The sequence below is a fragment of the Microchirus variegatus genome (assembly GCF_963457635.1).
Source record: "Microchirus variegatus genome assembly, chromosome: 19".
In the NCBI taxonomy this organism is placed as follows: Eukaryota; Metazoa; Chordata; class Actinopteri; order Pleuronectiformes; family Soleidae; genus Microchirus; species Microchirus variegatus.
In genome coordinates this window covers 9,073,767-9,085,507 of record NC_139820.1, presented here as the reverse complement: position 1 = coordinate 9,085,507, position 11,741 = coordinate 9,073,767, and positions in this window count along the sequence as shown.

Here is an 11,741-nt window from a genome sequence, read left to right as displayed (position 1 = left end):
TTTTTATTGTTTGGCGGCGTTCTGGTCAAAGTTCAACAGAGAGGAAATAAAAATACGACAGAATTTCACGTAATTCTATTTTAACGTCAATTATGTCAGAGCGCTGAGTCCATGTCTTTTGACGTAGAGAAAATCCTTTAACACATTTTAACCATTAACTTGTCTGGAACATATGCACAGAGTTCGACACCGCTAGCTTAAACGTGCTAGGATGAGTTCAATCAAATGTGTAGACTAGCTATTTTTGTTTTTCCAAAATGGCCGACTTCTGGGTGGGCGGAGTTAATGATATTACATTACAAATTTGTTTGGAATCATGAGAACAACAAGTGTACCAAGTTTGGTTGAAATCGGCACAACTATTTGTGACTTAGACGCTAACCCTACACAAAATTGTGTAAAATTAGCATTTTACACAATTTTGTCCACTTTCTCTCGCGTCAAAAAATCACTAAAGATTCCCCAAGAAGCCCGACACACTCCGTTCCGATCCGATGACATTTTTCTGACCATGAACCGACTTCTGGGGGTGCTTTAGAGCCTGGCTTTTGTAGCCCCTATGCCACAATCACATTTTGTGCCGACCCAACCTCCGTGCCAAATTGCAAGAGTTTTTATGCACAGTAACCCCCTCAAAAATGAGCGCAATTACGGAGAGAATTAATAATCTCAACAGGAACAATCGGTGCCTTGCACGTTTGCGCTAGGGCCTTCATAAATGCAGCTGGATTTATTTTCATCATTCGTCGTTAACGCATGAATTTTGACAGCGCCACAAACACTGAGGAGTTTAAAGTAGCCAAAAATGCTGTCTGGCTCCACTTCAGCGATCATCTTTCATCAGCAGGTGTGTCATAGCACTTTAAACCAAATGCACACAAACACACGACTAACATCCCTCATGACCCCTCCGTGTGTAAAAATGAACCCAAATATTCATACTAATCTTTCCAGTGATCTCGCGTGTGTTGGCAGCTCCCGATTTTCCTGTTGGAATCGATGCGAGGCTGCGCCGCGGTCCGGCGTTTATTGTGTTTGTCCAGCAGTTTGAGGTCTGCTGGTGCTGAGTTTTATTTTGCGGTGGCAGAGTAGATGAAAGGTTCCTCTCCACTGGGCTTAGATAAACAGTAGTTCACAATCAGCGGTGCGCCTGCAGGCCTGTGCGAGAGGCTCGGACTGTGCCGTGTAAACACACATTAATCAACACTTGGAACACTCAACAGCGCTGAACGATGAGGCTGCTAAAGCACGGAAATCATGTCGAGTAAAACCTTATTGATCAATTAATGAGTCTGGATTGAATTTGAATTGAGTTAATGATTATTTTGGGAATGCGTGGAGGTCTTAGAAGTGTGTGTGGGGGTTTACGGGGTGTTGGAGAGGGGGCTGGGTGTGGGATGTGTGTTTTTTATTTGTGGGGGTTTCCCTGTTATCAGGCTACAGTTGTTTTCTCAGGAAGAAGGAACACACACACACACACACTTATGAGAACGGAGTAAACTTTGTCCTTCATTAAATACTTTGAGTCCAAACCCTCAAATATTATCTTTGATCAAAATTATTGTGTTTAATTGTTAATGAAATATGACGGAGTATTAGGGCCAAAGACATTGTTTTGGTCATGTAGTAATATAGTTCTTTCCTCAGTGTCATATTCTCTGAGCTATCACATTATCTCTAATCGAGTTAAACAGGATTTACTCGAGCTTTGAATTTGCATCATTTACCGCTGTACTAATCCTGACATGGCAACTTTCAATCCAAGTACTTACTCTGTCAAGAAGATACTCTCTAATATACTATACTTGCTGTAGAAACTTAAAGGCGCCATATGTAAGAATGTGGCCAAAAACAGTTACTACATTCAAATTCAAAATACAGAGAGGTCTTTTAGGTTTCGTTTTCTGACGTAACTGGCAACCCGTGGTTGCTCTGCAGCTGAGACTCTACTGACTGCAATGATTGGTAGATGGCGGTAGGTGGCGCCACATGCCAAAAACATGATTTTAAAACACATGATTTGCAGTCTGCAAAATATTTTGTTTAATGCAAATATTTTGGCTGTACTGTTGTTGTTGGTGAGTTCAGTTTGTTAAATGAGTCTGTGACATATTAGGAATATTTTGTGGCCAGTTGCTTTAGATTTATTACATAATGCACCTTTAAAAATAAAAAATAATCTGCCAAAATATAAAATGCACTCAATTTTTGTGGAATACACATTTTTTTTTAATTTAAGGTCAACACATTGGAGAACCGTCATCAAATTACATTTTCAATGACTTGAGTTTCAGCCGTTGCTTTTTACGATGTTTCTAACCTAAAATTCTCCAATTAGTTCCATAAATGTTTGATGCATTTTGTCGCACTGCCATTCATGTTGTAGGTTAAGCACTCTGAATTGAATTGCCTTGCTGCTGAAAGGTGCTATACAAATAAATGAGTTCAAATAATGGCACAGAGAGGGCAGCAGTCTCGTAGCAGCCCTGAGATACAATGTCTCTCTCTTTTTTGTGACAAAACCACGGAGAAAGCTCTTCATTGATTGAGCCTCTTGACGATTTTAATCCCTCACTTCCCTTTCACATGTACAGCACATACAGTCAGAAAGCTGTGGATGTGGCCAGGGCGTGCCAAAATAAAAGCATTTCCATGTGAATACGCGTCTGTCTCTTTGGGCAGAAATGTCCTGAATGTGTTTGAAGTCTTCAGCTCTTCTTGGCCGTCAGTTACGGGGAGAAAAGGCCTCTCAATGACTAATCTAGTTTACTTTGTGGCCGTCTGTGGAGGAGAGAATCTGGCATGACACCAAATGCCACTCAATAGATGCTTTTCCTGCACAAAAGCAAAAAAAATGGTCCTCCTCCTCAGTTTCCTGCTCGACAAGCGCGTTGAATGTGTCTCGTCTTTCATATATTTGTCAAGACCGTGGTTTGTCTCTGACCCTGTTGCCATGGTTTCAGCCCCCTGCATGCGGGCCAGGACATGTGTTTACTGTATATATTATGGGATGCTGAGAAAAGAGAGGGCGGTGTGGAGTGTTGGTGCCGCATTGGAGTGTGTGTGTTTTTTTTAATGCTAAGCAGGAGTCTGCCCCTCTTCTGAGAGCAGGAGGCCAAAGGAAGGGACTGTCTTCACCGCCAAGACTCTAATTGAACGGGATGTACAGTGAACGCACCGTGACCACGGGCGTGCGGTCAAACCACATGGGGACAGTTCTGTGAGTGAGCGTGTGTGTGTGTGTCTGCTGGGTATAAAGGTCTAGAAAAAAAGAAGAAGAGCTTGAGGCTAAAACCACGCTCATTAGTAATCCACAAATTATCAATTCTGCAGTTGAAAGGTTTACAGTTTAAGAATGAAAGAATATACGGCATAGAAGAGGACAACTGCTTCAGGCAAAACCGCACTCTGCTCATGCAGGTTTTGTTTTTCTTGTGCAGTTGTTGAACAAATGTAGAAAGAAAGATTAAGATTTTGTTGCAGACTGAGGACAAGATAGTGTGGAAGTGCACACACATGCTCAGCTTCCTTCTCTTCTTCTTTGTGCAGACTTTGACGTGGGCCTGACAGTTTTTATGACGTCACCTCTGAGATTCTTGTTAGAATGGACATATTAATGATGGAGGCTGTTGGCTCCGCCGCTGTATTGAGGAATCCATTTCGAATTGACCAGTTTCATTTCCACCGAGTATATCTCGAGCCAAGGCTGACGGAGACCGAGAGAGGCCGCGGGAGCGAGAGGGGAGATAAATTGAAAACACCGGGGTTCATGGCAGATTTGAAGGAACATAATTCCACTCTTGAGCCTGTTCATCGCTGGCAAATTAAAGCTGTAAAGCATCATGCACGTCTTCCAGCTCTGGCTTTGATCATAACACTGCTGCAAACAGCAGCATTTTGTTTTCTCAGTCTGCTCTGAAGTCGTTTACTGTGAAAACCTGTGGAGTCAAATGCTTCTGCGGTTTTTGTGATGTTTGGGATCACCTATACAATTTTTTTGTATTTTCCATTTAAACTCACACTTTTATTCATCAAAAGAGTTGCAAAATGAATAGAAAATATAGTCAAGACATTGACAAGATTAGAAATAATGACTTTTATTTAAAATAATCATTTTGAACCAGCAAAACTGTTTTCTGCTGTGCTAATCATTCAATAGCCTTCTAATGCGATTAGCAAACACAATGTACCATTAGAACACTAGAAATGGGCCTCTATACACCTATGTACATAGACGTTTGCAGCTAGAATAGTCATTTACCACATTAACAATGTATAGAGGGTATTTCTGATTCATTTAATGTTATATTCATTGAAAAAAGTGATTTTCCTTAAAAAATAAGGACATTTCTAAGTGACCCCAAACTTTTGAACGGTAGTGTGTGTTTTGGCTCTGAAGGCACATCAGGAACAAATCTGTTGCCTAGTTCTCAGCTAATTTATATCTAAACGCCTCACACGGCGCTGATGGCACACAGCCACGCTGTAGAGCACCGATGTGGAACGAGGCCAGAACAGAAACCAGGCAGCGACGAGATCGTCACTGTACTGTGACCAAGCCGAGGGCGCGACCCCAGCGGATTAGAGCGCCAGTGTCGGAGCGAGTCCTCCTCACTGCTCCCAGTCTGGCCAGAACTCTGGCACATGAGGGGGCAACCAGTGTTTAGTTTTAAAACTGTTAAAGCCACAATCGATGATTGAGTGCATGCTTCAACAGCCAATATTAGCCAGTGTTAAACAGGAGGAAAGCCTTTTTCTAGGCAGGTGTTTTTTTCCAAACCACCACGTCCGAAAACAAATCATCGCTATGGTGAGTTTGTTTGAATTTAATCCGTCGTCATGGTGAATTGTTAAAAGCAGCTCTCCTATCCACCACACGTCTAATTTAATTACGCGATATAAACAGCGTACGGATTCCAACTTGACGTGGACCACCCGCAACAGCTGAGTAATCCATTATCAATGTCATTCTTCAAGTGTTCATTTTGTGTGCACTTGAACCTGAGGTGGAAAATATGAGCGCTGACTTGGATTCAGTTGTTGAGGTGGTTAATTAGCTAACACATACACTGTTAATAAACAGCTACACCTTGTCATTACTGAATATAACATTATAGGGATAAAAAAAACTTACATCAGTGATGTGATATATCCCAAAAAGCATATCAGTATTGAGATTTTCCAATGTCCTGGCCTTGTATCAGTTGCAGCTCTGGCATCTCCCAACCAGAACGTCAGGGTTTTCGATGGCAGGCTGCTCTGCATGCCGATGTCTCTCTGGGTAAAACACTTAACCCCAAGTTGCCCCTGATGGCAGCATGTGAATGAGTGTGATATATGGGCGATAGAAAAGGGCTGAATGTAGACATGCAAGGGAATGGGTGCATGTCAAAACTGTCGTGTTATAAGTGTTTTGTGTGGTCATCAAGACTAACAAAGGCATTTACCATTTAACCACAGAGAGTCCAGTGCACAGTTATTGTGCCGAAAACCCCCCAGGAAAGTGTTAAAGTCTGCTTCAGGTCATTGGAGCAACGTTTTCCTCGTGCATTTACACATGTAAATGTGAGTCATTTGTGGCTGGATTGATTGAAATGAGAGAAAATGCATTCTGTCAGACGCCTGAGAGACAGATGACTGAAAAATGCTGTCGGACCACTTTGTGTGGAGGTTTATGAGCCCAACATGGAGTAAAAACCCTTCCCGTTTCAGCCCGTTTTTCCATGACTTTCTCTCTTGAACGTTCCATCTCTTTTGAGTTTCCTTTGAGTCTACACTATTCTTTGCCTCTTCTAATGTTACCAGTCATTTATAATGTCCTCCACACAGAGCAGCAGCTTTCCTTTCCGATCATTAGAGCCTGTTCTCTCTGTCAGCAGAGAAAAGCCAGCAGTTGACGGGATCTCGAGCCGTCCTGCCAACATATTTCAAGAGAGAAAGATTATGGCGTGCACGGTCAGGGATGGCCAGACACTGGCCAGCAAGACTATATATGTACATATATATATATATATATATGGATGTACATGCATCCATCCACACACATCAAAAAAAATCATCAAACCACTTGCACATGTATCATCAGAAATCATTTTGCATTTTCAGTGTCTTTTTTTTTGTTGAGTTTAAGCCATATGGATTGTTGCTCCAAAGAAAAGTCAGCGTGCAGTGAACGAGCATTAGTTTGGGCAGATGGACGGATCGATAGAGAACTGGATTTGACTTGGCTTTTTGTTTTTAATGCTTCGACTGGCATAACCCTGTGTTGGAACCTGCATTATCCTTTTATTTCCCCATTTCAGTTCAGCTATTTAAGCTTTTATAGACAGCTGGACTTACAAGCTGGAGTTAGTCCAGTTTCCTACAGCTCACTCCTGAAGATGACTATGACCTGGATGACTGACAACCTTCACTGACGTACTGAATAAAATCACAATTAAGTTCATATTAGATGACAAAACAATCTCATCAAAAGTAGGATTTTCTTTAACCATACGTCAAACTAACATACACTTTCTCTGATTTGAGTGGACAGATGTTCAGGGTTGCCTTTCCAAATTTAAGTAGAAACAAGGAATTAAATGCTCACTCACACACACACACACAGACACACACACACACACACACACATGCTCGCACAACTCTTTCCATCACATTCGATCTCCATCTTTCATAATTAACTGCCGTACAAATACAGACCGAGTCCATGAATACTTATTTAAACTGTTAGACAAACAAGAAAGAATAATGTTACAAAACTGATCCCTTTACAGCTGAGACGTCCTCAGCTCTATGTAATAAATATAATGCCTCTTTTTTTTTAAATCACACAGTTAATCTTAATCACATTAGCTCCTACAATAAATACATTTCTGTTCAGCCTCGACTTCAGTTTCATTTCAGACTAAAACTGGCTGCGACTCAAACCATTTTTGGCCACTGGGCTTTTTACTGGAGACCCATTAACTGGTATTATGAGTCCCCTCCTCTGAGTATGGCTAATTTATGACCTGTGTGCACAAACCTGTCCGTGCAAACTTTCTCTCCCCTCCTCTTTCTAACATCGCATGCCCATTGAAGTCTCTGTAAGATGGTTCCCAGATGGCAGAGAGGTATAAATCCTCACACTAAATGTGACGTGACAGATCAAAGTCCACATGAAATTGTGGCACAGGTTGGTCACGGGCGTCTTCTCGATCCTTGCACCGAGTAAAAACAATCCCCTCGTTCCTGAGGAAGTAAGATATATACAGTGGTTCAGGGACCGTGTCAGAACGTAGTCTGTGCTCCGGTCATTCAGGAAATACTGACTCATTATGTGAGCAAATGTTTTCATTAACCGAGTCTAATGATTCAGTACTCCGAAAACGCATATATAATAATATGCTATCGCATATAAAACGTCTTCAAACGGCGTGTTACAAACCAAAGTGTGTAGAGTCGAGCTGGAACTTACCAAAACGCATGACTCTTATAAGACAATTCATGACATGAACATAACCGTTCACTCTCTAAGGAATTAGTATTTGTTCCCTGGGAGTCGCATTACAACCCTGTGGGGTTTTAAAATGTGTTATCATTTAAAATCTGACGTGTGGTAGTTCTAAATATTTCCACACATAATTTCCCACACTCATGATTGTCATCGTCTATTGCTTTATCCTCACACAAAACAACCTTTCACGCTCACATTCACGCCTATAGGCAATTTAGAGTGTTCTACGGCGTTGCAGTATGAGTCTTAAATTCATTTTTGGAACCATTAATACATTAATAATCTGGGTTATGTCCTGTGTCACATATCCAGTGTATCCTAATCTCAAAATGTGGCAATAGTGGCAGTTAGTTCGTCCTGGATTTGATCATTGATGAAATCGACATAGAGAGAAATTCAATATGGGTTTTTTTGGACTTATGTTGGACCATCCGTTTTTCAGCAGGTGCTAAAGTCTGGTGTAAATCTATCTTTCTGTCAACAAATCCCTCTTTGTGGTAAGCTGCAAACTCCATCATTTCACATTTCACATTTCACTGCTGCCTTAAATATTCTAGTTTAGTCACCTGAGTCTAAAATGTGCAAATGACGGCACGCATTACTTAAAAAGACCCAGTATATCGTGATAATCACAGTTATTACTGACGATGTGAGTCATGTCAAATGAGCTGTGTAAAATGACGCATTGGCAAAAGCTCTTGTTTGCCTGTTTTGATCCTTTGAAGCTTTATCTGCAGTAACGGTAGAGTTCTGCACTGCTGAGCCATGGAGAAACACCATTAAACGGAACTAAACTCAAGTGTTTTGCAGCTCCACCACCCATAATGACCCTTCCCTGACAAATCAATGTGAGTGAAAGATAGAATTACTCTTTTGCAGACAAGCAGATGACCGTTTATATCGATCACATGATCATCTGTGCAGGCTTTTAAGGACCTGATCCTCCTGTGTATAAAAACATTTGGGTAGATATGTGGATTGCGAGTAGCAAGGCTCACTTAGAGAAAGACACTCACACTTAGAATCAAGTGAAACACATAAATTCCATCCTGCTCTCACCTCTGCTTGCACCTAACACCCATCTTGAAAGATGCCTGTGGACTGTCGCGGTGTAAGGTCTCAGCAAGCTGTGTTTGAAGTGTGTGAGTGCGTGTGTGTGTGTGTGGGGGGGTTGTCTGGCTGGGTCATTGTCCACAACATACACACACGCACTGACCTGCAGGGCCAGGCCCGGGGCCGGAGTCCCTTTTGAATAGAAGAGCAGATGGTCGAGAGGTGGCTTCAATGGAAATTGAGAAAGACAAGGAAAACAGGACTGCGAAGAGAAGAAAAGCTCTGGAGGATGGCCAAGATTAGGAATGCCTATAGAGTTGGCAGGTGTGTGTGTGTGTGTGTGTGTGTGTGTGTGTGTGTGTGTTCGTTCATTCCTGTGTTTGTTACCTCTTTAAGACCTTTTCTCGTACAGTCATCATGGAGACCAAAACCTGGTCCTAATGAAGGAGCACCCCAGGAACTGGTTAAGTTCAGGGTGAGATTTCGGTCTGAAACGGCGCGGCTGACTAGAGCTTCAGTGAGGAGAGATTTTGATCGGTTCGTTTGCACCATAAAAACAAGTTAATGTATGTAAGTACTAACTGGTTATGGTTAGTGGCAATGCTCTCTCTAGGCTGTCCAAATGAACGGATGTCCTATGAAGTGTCCGTAGAAGAATAGCTGCACAAACCTAAAGCCCATGGTATACTTCCGCACATGCCGAACTGCGCATCGCACATCCCGCGTCAGGGTCCTTTAGTATCCCAATTCATCATCGGGTGGTGGTACAAGTCTGGATGTAAGGAATAGGACGCATTCCTACCAAAGAAGAGGTCGATGCTACAGCTCCCATGGTTTGACAGATGAAAGACCCGTTGGACAGGGGAGTCAGGGTGTCGGCCAGTTCGAGGGTCAACAGGTCGAGACTCGGATGACTATCCTTGGCGACTATTTCTTCTGCTGTCGAAATTTTTTTTTGCTTGTGCATGCGTGTGTTTAGGTTTGTTTCAAGTTGGTATTTCGAGTATTTCTTTCTGCATCTATTCATTATAGTTTAATTTTAATTTTATTTTTTTAAAGGAACGTCATACAATTTTGTTTGTGCTATTTGCATGAATTCCCTGAGTAGACCATATGCACTCAGACACACACATACTGAACCAGATCTTATAGTGTCACTAAACTCCCCCCAGGGTGATATTGTGTAGACATCTGCATCTATGATTACCCGACACACTGAACTGTCCACACAAAGAGCAGACGCACGGCTATTTATTGATCTGCAGCTGCAGTTTGTTTTTCTCAGCAGTGACAGGGTTCTACAATAGTTTTTCTTCAAATCAAAGTGATTCTCGGTAAATGACAGACGCACAATATATTAGTAGATGAACAGATAAAAATATAAGCAGGTCAAAGTTGAAGTATTCTCAAACCCTGTGGGTAAATTCAGCAGTAATCTCTTGTTTCATGTCAGAAAGGACATGCAGACTCTTCCCTTGCCCCCATCTTTGTTCCTGTACTCAGAAACTTCTATAAACAGATCCACAAACAAAGTTTCCATTCGACTGTTAAACCCCAGAGTGCAAACCCGTGCTCAAGATGATAAAATGTGCCGAAAATAGTGTCAAGGACTGACCTCAGATCTGCTTATTGGTACAGAGTTTCCAAAGCACTGGCAAAACACAGGGGGAGTATTGGTTCCCACATAATCAGTTCCTGAATATCAAAAAATGTTTGTCATGTGCCTGATACAATAGAAGAAAAAATAACTGCGAACAGATGTACTGACTGAACAATGAAAGGAGCCACGACGACTTTTATTTTAACAACAAATGTATTACAGGGGTGAGCACAGTGGTGCAGCGATTAGCACTGGTGCCTCACAGCGAGAACGTGCAGGGTCCAAATCCCATTTATTTCTGTGTGGGTTTTCTACATTTAGAGTTGATTGGAGACCGTGGGTATGATTCATGGATAGTTACATCCATACTGCTATGTTTACAGTTGAAAAGGTTGTCAAAATAGTTATTTTTGCAGCATTTCATTTGTTAGACTAACTTTCACAAAATTGTGTTAACAATGGATTCAATTCACAGATGATAGTGGACATAGCCATGTTGGAGACGGTGTGGCTGCTTAGAAGCACATCACACATGTTTTTTGGAGTTGTGAAAAACTGAAGTCATTTTGGGAAGATGTGCATTTAGTATTAACAACTGTGCATGGATATAAGAGTCCTTTGTCATGCCCTGTCTTGGACTTGGGTCACGTTTCTCTGGCTCCACTACAGATGGACAGATACTTAAAGATAATACTCCTTACAGCAGTAAGGAAAACCATATCTAAGAGCTGGTATAAGCCTGATTCAGCTACACAGCAACAATGGCTTGAATGTTGTTCGAGAAATAAGGGCAATGGAACTTGCGGGTTAGGTTTGAGGTTAGATTTGTATGCTAAAAGATGGCAGAAGTGGGAACTCAGACAAATTATAAGGACGCTTGCTCACAGTACTCATTTAAGTGTAAAGCCCAATTTATACTTCTGCGTAAAGTGCTCTGCGTAGGCTACGTAGAGACTCTGCGTCGACGCAGAGACTGTCGAAGAGCCTCTGCGTCGTCTCCGGGTGCACAAAATATTTTTTAAGTGTCCGTCACTCCGTCAAGGGACAACGGAGACGGCAAGAGCTGCGATTGGTCCTCAGGACAGGCTGAGCGAAGCTGCTCTGTGCCGGCTCTCAGTGCGCTCCGGGCGTCCTGACAGAGGCGGAGCTGATCCCCGCCGATAACGCCGCTGCCGAACTATAAATACGTCATATCTATACACACACAGCACATGTTTAGACTCTAAATGGCCAATTTCTCGCCTCAAATTATCTTAAAACTGCGTTCTGTCACACAGAAAAGTGAGAAACGGCCACTGTTTCACAAACAGTCTTTCTCTCTCTTTCTTTCTCGGACGCCATTGCTCACTGTAGCCAGAAGCACAACAACCCTGCGCAGCGACCCCTACTGATCGGGCGGGAAATTGCAGCGAGTGTCCGTCACCACGACGCAGAAGTATAAATGCTCTAGGCGTCTCCGTGGTGACGCAGACGGATAACGCATACGCAGTCGGAGAAGTATAATGTGGCCTTAAGGCATCTACTTGAAATGTGCTTATTTTCACATGTGTATGTAAATGTGTCTACACCAAGGTAAAACATTAGTGTGGATAG